General features: G+C 36.1%; 1 protein-coding gene across 1 annotated transcript in view; it reads right to left on the reverse strand.

The window, feature by feature from the left end:
* LOC126235968 (YTH domain-containing family protein 3) overlaps nucleotides 1–15,442 on the reverse strand; it is a 46,610-nt gene that overhangs the window by 4,780 nt on the left and 26,388 nt on the right. The window lies entirely within an intron of this gene.

The following is a 15,442-nucleotide window of genomic DNA, read 5'->3' on the forward strand; positions in this document are numbered from 1 at the left end:
GCCAACAAAATGATTCCACTCCAAAACGCACCACTTATCACTGGATCTTTTTCTCTTAATCCAACCAGCTAAGAGTTCTGGAATGATGCAAAATTTGGAAAAGGTGATAGGATACAGAGGTGCCATGTGCTTTTAGGTACAAATGTCCTGAATGCTGAGCAGCCTGCTCTGTGCAGAGAACAATTGTTCTTTTGTGCATGTGTGAGGCTACTCCAGGTCTAAATAAGAAGTACTGAATAATAGTTATCTTCTTTAATTTACCAAACAAATATTTTATTGTTTAGATCAAGCAATAACTTTGCACACACTGACCAATATGGAACACACATCCTTTCTTATCTAGCAAACAGAGAAGGCAAAAATTGAACCATCTTCACTGTTTGAGTTTATATATCAAATAAAACAATGCAATATCTAGGATGGAATGTAACAATATTATGTAAAGGAAAGTTGCTACTCACCATACAGCGGAGATGCTGAGTTACAGATAGGCACAACAAAAGGACTCACAGTATAAGCTTTTGGCCTACAAGGCCTTTTTCGAAAACAAACAAACACACACACACACACACACACGACTGCAGCCTCTGGCAGCTGAAGCCACACTGTGGGCAACAGCAGCAGTGCATGATGGGAGCGGCAGCTGGGTGGGGGTAAGGACTATCCTGTTGCTGAACACGCTGCCCAACACAACATCCTTCATTTCCATGACTGCTTCATGTGGATCCTTCCCACTGACACCAGCTTTTTTGAATTGCACAGGTGAGACCTCTTCCTGCAATATAATCCTAAGTTTCCATACCCCTCCCGGCCTAAACCTTCATTAGTCATTTTTCTTACCCATCCAGCTCCTTCCCTGTTCCCATTCCAGCAATACACAGCCCTCATTCTACCACTGCATCCAGTATTTTCACTTCTCTCCTTTTCAGCTAACCCCTCCCCCACCCACCCATCTACTGTCCTCTAACCTCCCAAATGCACCTAGTTGTCCTACTCTCTCTCTACCTCTTCCTTGCGCACTCCACAGCAGTACTTACCTTCTCCCACCCCTACCCTGCTATCCCTTCTCCTCCCCACCACAGCCTCCTCACGTCCATCCAGTTGCCGCTCCCATCATGCACTGCTGCCATTGCTCGCAGTGTGGCTTCAGCTGCCAGAGGCAGCAGTCGTGCGTGCGCACGTGTGTACGTGTGTGTGTGTGTGTGTGTGTGTGTGTGTGTGTGTGTGTGTGTGTTTTTGACAATGGTCTTGTAGGCCGAAAGGTTATGGAATGACAAGTATTTCTGTTGTGCCTAGCTGCGACTGAGCATCTCCACTATATGTTGAGCAGCAACTTTTCTTTTCTTGATATACATGCATAACACACACTCTAATGTAAACAATTTAGCAAGTATCACAATAATTATGCAAGATCAGTTAGTGGTTTACATACACACACACACACACAAAAAAAAAAAAAAAAAAAAAAAAAAAAAAAAAAAAAAAAAAAAAAAAAAAATTCTGAACTGCAGCAAAACACAGTGCATTCATTTTCTATCGCACAAATTTCATAAAAGCAAACCTTTAATGTTCCTTCAGTACAATAATATTATTATTAATAATAATAATAATTATAATAATTTTGCTAAGCCTCCATGTGAGCTTAAATCTCTCTAATTTTGTCTTCCAGCTCTTTTTTGTGAGGTATACATAAAAGGAAGCAATAAATTGGTTGACTCTTCTACGGACATACATTCTCAGAATTTTAACAGTAAATTACATCATGAACATCTCCATGACACTTGCACCCTTACTAAGCAAATCTGTAATGAAACATGCTGGTCTTCAGATCTTCCCTTTCCTGTATCAATCCAATCTGATACAGATCCCTGACAGATGTGTTGGAGGGATATTGATGTGATCATGGAGGAATAGGAGCACGCAGAAAGTGTGTTGGTCCTGTGTCCAGATCAAGGACATTCCTTGAACTGGACTAAATGAGGGTTTTGGGATTTTAGATGGCACATGAACTAGATGAATATAATTTCGGCATGCAAGTGTGCTATGGCTGTACTGTGGACATCTTCCTTTTTATAAGAAGTTACAGTTTGCTCTACATACAAGGAGTGAGGGCAACTTCTTTGATACCCATCCTATTGACTAAAACAAGTTCACACTGCACATAATCTCTCTCACTTCACACAAACATCATCGAACTTTGATTCTCTCCCATTCCATTCTAACTAACCTTTTATAATCTTCAAGGAATTCCTCACTTACAATTTAGCTTCACTTTACTTTCCTCAACCTCTCCTATGTGGATTGCTATGGTGTCAAGAGTAGTGTTATTTTGATGCAGAAAAAAGTGAGTGGTCAATAGATATTTTTAATGTGGTATTTAAAGTGCTACTGAAATTGTTGGACGGCATGATTCCCGAACTGAAATATGCAATATAGTAATTTAATGTTCAACGGCCAATCATGAAAACAGTGGTGTCATATACAAGCTTTACTACATTCACTGCAAAAGTTTTGTGTGTACAGTCACCAACCATCGGCCCAAGAGCGTGAATAGAACATGTCAAACTGTGATCAACAGTAGGTCTGATCACTCACACAGAGAATAATATGCTACACAACATGGCCAATTTCAATGGCTACCTCACAGTCTGTACGATCTGGCCCCTTCACCTTTCCCCTAAATACTACATTTCCGTATCGTACAAAAGAGAACACAGCCCCTCCAACATGTCTCAGTTGTCTATTCCTGCTCTACTCGATTTCTGCTAGTTTTTGTCCTGTACTTACCTCCTGCACTATGTAATACTGTCTCCTCTGCCATATACTTTTGTTTCCTTGCCTCTTTTCTTTTTTCTTTTTGGTGGGGGTGGGGGATGATACATTTCTTGGTTGCATGGCTACCTACTGCTCAAATCTCCCTCTACGTAAGAGTATTTTTTTTTTTTTTTCTTCTTCATCAAACAAACTTCAGAATATAATTAAAGGACTTTTGTTGCCATAGTTTTACAAAATCCTCAACTATTACATTATTGCCATAACAAATTTGAGTGAAAAGTATAACAAAAAATTTAAGGTCAGAAGAAAGAACAATTATGGAAACCCTAAAATTGCCTTTTTTCATCTGTAAAAAATGTTAGTTTTCAGGTGACAAGGAACTCTTAACACTGCTTGAACCAAGCTTATGAAACTACCCACAATAGCTATCTGGACCAAGATAGTATTTAATTCTTCTCTCACACATACTTGCATTACATAATTTTATGTGTAACAGATTATGCAGTAATGTGGAAAATGATGGACCTCATTACATTCATCATAACAACATCCACTGAAATAAGTATGAAATTTTACAACCAAGGAAAACTACACAGTTATACAAAGCATAAAAAGGTTTTATTATTGTTCCATAAATTCATAATTACTAATTCAATATCTGGATGTCATAATCAGTAGATGGACTAAAATTTGAATAGCTGCTTTCCCAAAATGTACATTATTGTTTCTTCGTGCTGCTACTAGACGTGTTGTACAGTAGCTAGGTTCGAAGCATATATATTATGTTATGCCTGCATCAAATCTCTTATACTGCATAAACATGATAATAGACATTCTTAGGTGAAATAAAGGCACTAGCATCAGGGTAGAGCCACTCACCATATGCAGAATCCTATAAAACTGTCAATCTTTGGAACATGTTGCAACAGGATATATCAGCCACCCTTTGCCAATTTTTACTCTATGATATACCACTTATTGTGACGACTCATTATGTTTCCCTAACCTAGACCATTCTCAGTCACTAGTGTCTTTAAGGTTTTTGAAGAGTGAGATAACACTGAAGTTTACAACTGCATCCAACAGCAACATCACATTGGACCTAGAAGAAGGATCATGTTCGAAGACTTTCACATGATTATTTGAAAACACTCCAGATGAAATGCTCAAATTATTTTAAATGATAATATGGAAGGCAGGAGTTTGGTTACTGGTGTGAACCTGTATTAGAAAGATAGACTACAGAGTAATATTCTAAATAATCAATCTCAACCAAAAGAAGCACATACCATAAACCCATAAACAACATTTTAGTGAAACTTCCTGGCATGTTAAAATCATGTGCCAGATCCTGAGACTTTTGCCCTTCCAAGTGCAAGCACTCTACCAACCAAGTTACTAAGCATGATATGCGACCCGTCCTCACAGCCTAACTTCTGCCATTAGCTCATCTTCTAACTTTCGTTCTGGAAACATTTTAGTGACCACACACTTTCCATTAGCAAGGAATCATCAGTAAGTCAAACTTTTATAACATAATGTTCAATATCATGTGGAAAAAGCTGTCCTATATTTTAGCCAAGAAAATCATGTATGTGACCCTTATTACCCCACCAATACATTAGCCTAGGCCAACTTCCTTTTTATTGTCAAGTTTCTGACAATATCTAAATGAATGAAGATTTAACACCTAAAAATGGATTGACCACTCAACAGGAAATTATGAGATGAAGTGAGGGTCCAAACACCTTTAAGATCATATTCAATACATTTTCACATGGTGATCATAAGCACATTAGAAAATGCTAAAAAAAAATCAATTCCGTCAAGCACATTTCCCCTATTGCTAACTCTGCGGTCAGCAGTACCAATGAAAAATGATAAGATCTAACCTTCATTCCTTCCTTAATATTTAGTCATTACACTGCTTCCTCTTCATACCTTTTCATCCAAAAACAATACCCGATACTTTCCTAAATGCTAAAAAATTGATGCTGCATTTGAAATTACAGGTACATAACAACTAACAGCACTGCTGCATTTGAAATTACAGGTACATAACAACTAACAGCACAGGAACTATCTTCATAGTAGGTATACCTCTTCCACCAAGTTAATATAACTCTGTAAGTGTTGATATTTTTCCATTACCGAAATTTACTTCCAAATTTCGAATTTTAAAATTGAGTTTCTCATAGTTAACACTTATTTCAATGTCAAAAATTTTGTTTGCTCTTACACTACCTCTCCAATGTCCATACCAAAGTTAATATAATTATTGGCAACAGTGCAACCCAGTTCATTAAAAGAGAATCCGGGGATCACAATTGAAGCAATGAATGCAGACTCATCCTTTGGCTTTCAACTTCGAATTGTAGTACTTTGGCGATCTCCAACTATGTGGACTAGTATAAAAACAGCTAATACCCTCCCACATTTTCATTTTCACTGGATAAGCATGTTGTTACCAAGATTTCACATAAACTATTGACATTAAGTAGTGACTTTGGAGCTTAATCCAAGATTGTGAAAGGGTGAAACAGATGTTTAGTGATTTTATGACCAACTTTTGATGGCAAAGCCATCTTTATGAGCTTATTTTAATTACCTTTCATTTAGTGACATACAGTCAAATTATTATAGCTTTTCAGGTTCCAAACTCAATTCACAGATTTTCTTCACACTTTCTGGGAATACAGTTTGTCTTTGAGAAGCACCAGTGATGATAAGCATTTAAATTTCTTGTGTTACCACATGAAAACCACTAAGCAGACAGTTTATATGATTAAAATTCCTACTGTTTCCAATATGTGTACAGGGACATATCTTTGTGCATGAGAACTTTGTCAAAAGATGAGGGGGAGAGTTTTTTTCTGAATGTCATTTTACAAACTGACATGGTTACAAAAACTTCCATCTGTTTATCAGTTATTCACTAATCAGGTTTTGGTAAATATTAACATAGAACAACTGCAATCTACCGCATTATTCAAACAGCTAAAAAACAAAATCAAGATTTAAAATGGCATGATGTGTGCAACATAAAACCTATTTTTACACAATAATGAATATATATTAAATCCAGTAAATGTAACTTCAACACAGCCTGTAACTGCAGAACTTCAAGTGCTTCTACCCCACACATCATAACATAATTCTCGCAATGATGAACACACATCACTTCACCTGCCCTGGAATATTTTTCATGTACTGCATTTCAGATGTCTTGTATATGAGAAGCAAGTTCTTCTTGGTGAGTTTTCTTGCCTCAAGTGACACAGACAATCTCTCTAGACGATCTCTCAAAACAAGCAACGAACCTCTGGCTAATTCAGTAATGTATTTATCCAACTGCTGTCTCAGAATTTTTTTGGACACCCACTCAGAAATGATAAACTGCATACTGCACAAAGCTACAGCAATGTTTATTTTTGAGCTTGCATGATCAAACTAGAGATTCTGAATATTTATGACAGGTCTGAACTTTGTGGGAGAGCAGGAACTGAACTCAAAAAAAGTCTGTTTTTCTCTCTTCCACCTGAGCCATATGGGCACCTCACAATAATTCAAAGATTCAATTTGGCAACCTCCTTTCATTCAAAGCTACTTGGAGGCAGTTCTGCTACCTCTGCATGGCAAGTGACTGTGGCAATACAGTGAATACTTCCCTACAAGTAAAATATTTCAATACTTGACAACAATGAGTTTGCTGATATCCCCATCAATATATGTTCCTCTATTCCCTGTTCTGTATTTTTTAATACTATGCATCTAGTGACTAACTGCCTAATCCAATAATGTCATCTAACTTTAAGAGCTTCTTAAGAGTAGTTTTCCTGCTCAGTAATAAATAAATATATCTACAGAGAAAGTAATATTTTAAGATGTGTTTAATTTTAACTGAGACTGGCAAGTTGCACCATGAAATAAGCTGGCCACTTACTTCAGGGGCAGAGGAGTAAGTAGCTTGGTCACTGTGGGATTAAGAGGATGTGAGGGGGAATATTTCATTATTTGTCTTCCAATATTGACAAAAAACAGGTGTAGGCATACTATGATAGAAACTTTGACACGGAAGTAACATGGATTTATATTGCGCATTACAGAGACAGTCACCCTCAAATGCAGTATTTAGGCCTATTTGAAGAAAGAAATTTTACCTTTCACCTTTACTGAATGGTGGCTATTTTCGTTTGTAAGTGCACACGGTGTTTCAGATTAGAGATGTAAGCAAAAATATGAATATCTCTGCACAGGGGTTAAGTTACAACATTGCAATTGACATGATTGTTTTTAGAAAAGTGTCCTCTACAACATTGTCTATTATACAAAATACCCTAAATTCAAAAATAGCCAGTCAAAATTACCTCCAAAGTTTGGTATCCAAATTTTCAAAAATCCACTTTTTAGGCCCAAAAATAACAAACACGGAGTGATTTATGAGAACCTATTTTATTCCTATAGTTAGATATCATACGCGACTAGCCTCATATAGAGCAAAAACACTTACAAATGTTTCCTTAATTTTTTATGATTTTTTGAAATTTGAAAATTTTCATTTTTTGTAAAGTTGGGGGTTAGTTATCTCAGGTGGGACTGAATATAAAAATATGATTTTTGCACAGTCTGTACACCTATATGATAGCAATGTACCGTAAAAATTTCAACACTGATATCTGATTGTGAACAAAGTTATGAATTTTTGAAAATGAGGAGATAATTCACATTACTGTACAACTGATCTTATGGCTGTTGCCTATTCATGTGTGATATTGGCGGGATATAATCAATTATTATTGAAGTAAGGTATGGAATTATATACAAAAAGTGGAAACATCACTGAAATTAATATTTGAGATACTTAAAATAAATTTTCAACTAACATCGTTCGAGATGCACTGTTCCTAAGCCTGGTGGTGAATGTTAAGAATACTTATTTCTTCAGACAGCTTCTGTGATATAGAATAAGACATCCCAGTTGCTGCAGTAAGTTCAAGCACTGAAAGTTTCCTTACAGTTTGGTATCCAAACTTTGTCACTAGTAAATTTCTTGAATGATGTTCTTGGGCCAGCAGGGTGGTAAAAATGCACAAAAACATCATTGTTTTCCAAACTTATTATTTCAACCTCTGCTTGCCACTACTGTCCATTATACACACATGCAATTATATCATTCAAGGTTGAAGACAGAGATGTAATTTTACTGACACTAAGATCCTCATAAATTTCAGTTTCTGATGTTACATAGCATCAAACTAAGTTTTCTGCAATGCCAAGGAATTTGTGGAAATGCCTTGTTCCTTTTATTGACGTACAGTTTTCAAATCTGGTTTGAAGTGTTTTTTTCATATGCAGAGGCACTTTTTCTTTCTTGATCACAAAATGGGTAATGCCTTTAATATTATCCTTGCGAAAGACATACATGTCCTGTACTGTGAGAATTTGGTCTGTAGTTTGTCTCTGTTGGCTGGCTTTACTTACTTCACACTTTGTTGTACCTCCTACTCCATCACATGCATTTTAACCATGGCAAAAAAAAAAAAAAAAAAAAAAAGACATTCAGCCTCCAACCGAAATTCTACTATGTGGTTGCACAGATTAGAAAAATTCTTAATGTTCTTATGCTCACTACCATCTGAAAAGTATACCAGCTTCTCAACCTTGGGAAAATTTCCTTTTACGTAATTTATTACATAGTTTTGAAACACATGTAGAGCCCAGCAGTCACTTAGAATGCAAATTGAAGAACTGCAAATTTCACCTTTCTCATTTTTAAAGTAGAGAATAAATGGATGCACTGTTGCCTGGTCACTGACCCATTGGTACCCTTGTATTGCATCCTGAATCACAAATGTAAAATTTCCTGCAAAATCAGCTAGCACTATGCGTTCAGTTTCATGAAGTTGTGCTTTTTTGTCCTTCAAGAACTTGCTTTGGATTTTAGAAACATAGTGGTGACTTTTGACATTTTGTAAGTTATCAATTAAAGATTCCAAGTACTCTTTCCGAGACTTAACCACTGTTATCATTTCTGCCCTGTCAGTTGTGACCCACTGTTTGAAGGTAATACTGTCTGTCTTTTCCTCATCATATTCATGAAACAATTCAGTAACGGTTTCCTTGCCAGGGCATTTATTACACAAACTCATCATGCAATCATAACTGTTTGAGATCACTGAGTTTTGCACCCATAATCATCAGTTTGACATTTTGATTATATAAACAAACACTTACGGAGTGTGTCCCTGATGATCCAGCCAAAATACACCACATCGGGCAGAGGTCACAAAATTTTGACCTTCCATTTTTGCATTCAGGATGAGAATTTTTGAAAGCTACATAAAGTTCGTTTAAATTTGACAGCACTAGTTGTTTCTGCTTTGTTACTTTAACTCCATTTGAACAACTCTTTTGCTACCTTTGCAACCTGGGCACATTCTACTGTTTTTGTCCTCTTCAAAAAAAAACTGCTGGATATTTTTAATTGTTTCTTCACTTATATCTACTCGTTTCTTCTTTCCTAAAACTGGAAGAATGCCTTACTTTTACTAATTTTCAGGTTAGTTTAACCAAACGATGAGAAACATTGATTCATGAACTATTTTTTCTCTTGGCCATAAGTAAGGGAGCAAACTTAAAATTTTAACTTTTTCCTCTTTAGATGGCACTGAACATTTAATTTTTAATTTCTCTATTAAGCTCAATTACTCAAGTGTCAGATGATGCAGGTGGTAGATCTTATTCTTCTTTAGAAATAATGTTGGTATCTGTATTATTAAAACAGGATTCCAAGTCTTTTCTAATTTTGTCTGAAATTTGTTGTACCTTATTTTCAATAGCTGCTTTTCTATACTGCTACTTAATTTTATTATTTTCAACGCATGAGATACGTCTAACTTAGAACAAGCAAAATTCAATATGCTAACAGCTTCCTCATTAGGAATATAAATGCCATTAACAAGGTTACATGATTCTGGTTCTGGATTCACAACAAATATTTTTGAGTAACAATGTGGGCACAGGGAATTTCCAGGAATCACATTATGTTTCACTTGGGAAGCTGTTTCACTCTCACATAACAAGGACAAATGTTCAAGTTTTATTTCCCTCAAACCCTTAGTAATAGGCTTTTTATTAACTCTAAGTGGATCACAGCACTTTCTTCCAAAAATGTGGTTGTACTTCAGAATATATTTCTTCTCATGATGCTCACACACTGATGTTACAGAAGAACTTACTCGAAATTTAAACAAAGTTTGTCTAACTTCATCAAAGTCACTGACATTTTTCAAGTTTTTTTAAACTTAACTGTAAACTGTTTTGTGACACACTTAACTTGCTATCTGTCCAACAGAGCACTATTCATCCACGTTATTGCATTCCAGTTAATCTCTGAAAATTAATTACAAATTGCACACAGAACAAAGCACACAACACATTCTACACTTTCGATGAAGTATGTACATCCACTCTAACAGAGATTCCAGAACAGACTGACTACAACAATGCCACACCCAGTAATAATGTACTTTTACAATGCCACACCCAGCAATAATGTACTTCTTTAATGACAATAAACCTAAATGTAAATGGGCATTTTTATTACCACAGGACAAATGTGAAGCTCCTATTGTTTAATATTGCATTATTAAAAATATATAAACTACATGAATATTGGGTGACTGTGTTAACTAAATACATGTCACAAATTTTACCACAGTGAAACAATAAACCATTTAAATAGGCAACAGCCATAAGATCAGTTGTAGAGTAACGTGAAATATTTCCCCATTTTCAAAACTTCATATCTTTGTTCACAGTCAGATGCCAATGTTGAAATTTTTACAGTACACTGCTATTGTAAAGGTGTACAAACTGTGCAAAAATCATATTTTTATATTCAGTCCCACCTGAGATAACTAACCCCAAACTTTACAAAAAAAATGAAAATTTTCAAATTTCAAAAATTCATACAAAATTAAGGAAACATTTGGAAGTGTTCTTGCTCTATATGAGGCAAGTAGTGTATGATATCTAAGTATAGGAAAAAATAGGCTCTCTTAAATCACTCCTTGTTTGTTATTTTTGGGCCAAAAAAGTGAATTTTTGAAAATTTGGATACCAAACTTTGGAAGTCTTTTTGACTGGTTATTTTTTAATTTGGGTTAGTTTGTGTAACAGACAATGTTGTAGAGGACACTGTTCTAAAAACAATAATATCAACTGCAATGTTGTAACTTAACCCAGTGCAAAGATATTCAAATTTTCACTAATGTCTCCAGACTGAAAAGTCGTCGCGCATCTACAAATAAAAATGGCTGCCATCCAGTAAAGGTGCAAGATAAATTATTTTAAAAAACTGTTTTGCGCTCCTCAAATGTAGGGCAATCACATATTAAAAAAATTAAAATATTTAAAAATGGCCAAGCAACCATCACTGGACCACTTCACATGGATTGACCCATACTGCATAAATTAAAGCATTTAAGTAAAATTGCCATTATTAATCAACTAATCATCCACTCACTCACTCAGACAATGCAACAATACTTCAACTGGTAATTATAGTGCCACAGCATTGGGGTCACAGCAATTTTAAACAGAACAGTTGACACAAAATGTTTCAAATGTTTCTGGCTTTTAATGATCAGTACTTGGGGGTTGGCCGTCGACTTATCACACCCTTACTATCAGTAGTCTATTGAAGGTTCATACCACACTAATTTATGTAGGTTACCAATTAATAATAAGATTGATACATATTTGGCCCAAAGTCCCTCCACACAATGTCAGTATTGGTTCCTGAGCAAAAAAGTCTGATGGCCACTGATATAGTGGACAGTAATAGAGGCTCCATAAGGCTACTCAAGAATGATGCTGTTGTCTATAAGAAGGCTGCAAAAATCAGAAGACTACAGCGAAATACACAAAAACCTGCACAATATTAATTGCAGGGACTGCCAGTTGATCCTGAATGTAAATAAATGAAACGTATTGCATGTAAATAGGTGAAGAGATTAATTTCTTATGCTACTGGTGAAAACCTACTACAGTACAATACCTAGAAGCAAATATCCAGTGACCAAAAGTGTAATGACCAAATAAAACAAAGTATGGAAACTAGGTGCCTGGCTGGCATTCACTGGCAGAATCCTTAGCAAATTCATTTTATCCATGAAAGAAGTGACTTATAAAACACCCATTAAACTGTTTCCTGACTACTGGTCACCAGTCTGGGACCCTCACCATATAAGATCAATAGAAATATAGAGAAGACCCAACAAAGGGTCACAGGACTGTTTCCTTGGAGCATGTGTGTTACACAGACGCTACTACAGTGGTAGGTGCTCAAAGACAGGTGTTGTGCATCACAGAAATATTTACTGTTTAAATTTCTGAAGTATGTGTCTCAATAAGAATCAGGCAAATATTAATTACTCTCACATACCTCACACAAAATTATCATTATGAGGAAATCAAAGAAATTCAGAGCTCATATGGAGCTTTACTGACACTCATCTTTTTCAAGTGCTCACCCCTACCTCCATTACCAAACTGATTATTCCTTGACGTCTCAGGATGTATCCTATCAACTGATCACTTCTTTATTCAAGTTGTGCCATAATTTTTTTTCTCCCCAATTTGATTCCGTACCTCTTCATCAGTTATCTTCAGATTTACCCATCCAGTTTTCTGCATTCTTCTGTGGTGCCACATTTCAAATACTTCATCATCCATGTTTTTCTCCTGTACAATGCTACGCTCTACACACTACACAAATACATTCAGAAAAAAAAAGATTTCTTAACATTTAAATTTATAATCGATATTAACAAATTTCTCTTTTTCACATATGCGATTTTTGCTGTTGCCAGTCTCCGTTTTATATCCTCTCTACTCCAGCCACTATCAGCCATTTTGTTGCACAAAAGAAAACTCTGGTACTATTTTTAACCCTTAAGCGGTAGCATGGGTTGTTCAGAACACCCAAATCATCCTTATTGATGGATTATTACATAATGGATAGGAGTATAACGTAGGACGTAATATGAAAGCTTTGAATAACAGCAGAATCTACAATGGAAGCGCAAGTTCCAAGAAAACATGGATCAATGTGCCTTGGGGAATTGTTGGCACCCCGCGCGACTCTTTATGTTGCAGTGCTGCAAGAAAGCGTACAGTTGTGTTCCACAGCAACTGCTTATATTTTTTCGCTCTCTGCAGTTAAAACAGCCATGGATTGTTACGAAATAGAACAAGAAAGAGTGTGGAAGCTTCTGGAAGAGGTCTTAGACGAAACTTTTGGAGGAGGAAACAGACAGCTGTGAAGTTCTCTCTCATCATAGTGACACGGAAACGGGAGGATGAAGACAACCTGGAACTGGAACCGCAAGTAAGTGTAGCAGATAATGAAAGCAAGCATGATTTTTTTTTATTGGAAAGGATAAGGTTACAAAATGGATGAAAAATTGTCCTAGTCATAATGTAAAAACTAGAAGCGTAGACCTTATTATTCATCTCCCTGGTGTGAAAGCTATCGCAAAATCCGCGAAAACTGCTGTGGACTGTTTTTCGATATTTATAAATGACATAATAATTAGAACTATTACATCGTGCACAAATATTTACATACAACACATTGCATCAAATTTCACAAGAGACCGTGATGCCAAACCAACAAATGAGGAAGAAATCAAATCTCTTCTGGGTCTGTTGATATTGGCTGGGCATTACAGGGCAGGACACCAAAACCTGGAATACTTTTGGGACACATGGTTTTGGAATTGCAATATTTCATGCAACAATGAGTTTATGGCGCTTTCGTTTCTTATTGCGTTGTTTGAGATTCGATGATATTTGAAACAGACCACAGTATAGAGAACTTGATCGCCTAGCTGCGTTCAGGGAAGTATTTGAATTATTCGTGTCAAACTGTGTCCATAATTATACTGTGTCTGAATATACGGCAGTGGATGAACAACTGGTTGCATTTAGAGGCAAATGCAGTTTCTGACAGTATATACCAAGCAAGCCTGCGAAATATGGTTTGAAAATTTTCACCTTATGTGACACAAGAATATGGTATACTTTGGGGATGGAAATCTATGTTGGGAAACAGCCAGAGGGTCCCTTTGCACTGTCAAACTCGCCTAAGGAGGTAGTAAATAGACTTGTATGGCCTATCGAAGGTACAGGATGCAATGTGACACTAGACAACTGGTTTTGTTCCATACCACTGGCTGAAGAGCTCCTCAAAAAATAAACTTACAGTAGTAGGAACTTTTAGAAAGAATAAGAGGGAGCTTCCAGACTTTGTTTGCATGAGAGGTCATGAACTTAGAAGCAGTCTTTTTGGATTCAGAAAGGATATAATCATAGTTTCATATATGCCAAAGAAGGGCAAAAACGTTATTCTCCTTTCATCTTTGCATCATGACAGTGCCATCGACACTAATACTGCAGAAGAAAAGAAACCAGAAATTATAACAATATACAATAAGACCAAAACAGGTGTGGACACACTAGATGAAATGTGCGCTGCTTATTCAACCTCAAAAAAAGTATAGCTGGCCACTTGCCCTATTTTTCTGAATGACTGATATTGCTTGCATTAACACCTTCATCATATACACAAATAATAACAATGAGAGGATTTCTTGAAGAATGTATTTATGTGATGTCGGAAGGTCATTAGTACATCCTATAGTGTGCAAGAGAGCAGCCACTAACTCCCTGCCTCAACAAGTTAAGACAGAAAGCCGCAAAAATGGTGGGAATTGAAGACATCAACAATGCACCACCTTCTGAACAAAGAATACTTAAGCCCAGGCGCTGCACGTTTTGTCCTTGGAGTAAAGATATAAAAATTAAATTGCACTGTGGTCGATGTTTGGAAGTTATGTGTGTACAGCACATGAGAAATGTGTGTGAAAAGTGTTACAATAACGCACCACTTGCAGCCAGTGATAGTGACTGATTTCATAAAATGTTTGTATGAGTTGACTGAACGAATGTTTAATTATATGTATAATGTCTTATACATGTAATACAGTATGAAGAATAACAGAAATAAATAATTAAACAAAATATTGCAAGAAAATGGGAATTATTGCATATGTTTCAAATAACCCAATTAATACTAAAGTAATATTAAATAAAATGATAATATACCGGGAGATAACATTCTAAATAGCCATTTGTGAAGTAAACATTTTCATATCAGTGATATGCTGCACAACAATGTCATTATAGTCACTTTTATTTGGGGTGTTAGCAACACCCCGCGCGACTATCAACGTTACGAAAAGCCACACAACCACAAAGGGTTAAAGTGTCATTTCCTAATCTAATTCTATCAGTATCACTTGATTTAAATCAATACATTTTGTTACCCTCGTTTAACTTATTTTGATGTTCATCTTACTAACCTCTTTTCGAGACATTTTCCGTTCCCTTCAACTGATCCTATACATTCTTTGTTTGCCATCTCTGACTGAATTACAATGTTATTGGGAAACTTCATTACATTTTTAGTTCCTCTCCCTGAATGTTAATTCCCTTTCCAAATTTCTCCTTTGTTTCCTTCACTGCTCATGAAATATACAGATTGAACAATATGGGGAAGACTTGAACCTTGTTTCACTCACTTCTAAACAACTGCTCCCCT

The sequence above is a fragment of the Schistocerca nitens genome, chromosome 2 (genome assembly GCF_023898315.1).
Source record: "Schistocerca nitens isolate TAMUIC-IGC-003100 chromosome 2, iqSchNite1.1, whole genome shotgun sequence".
Classification (NCBI taxonomy): domain Eukaryota; kingdom Metazoa; phylum Arthropoda; class Insecta; order Orthoptera; family Acrididae; genus Schistocerca; species Schistocerca nitens.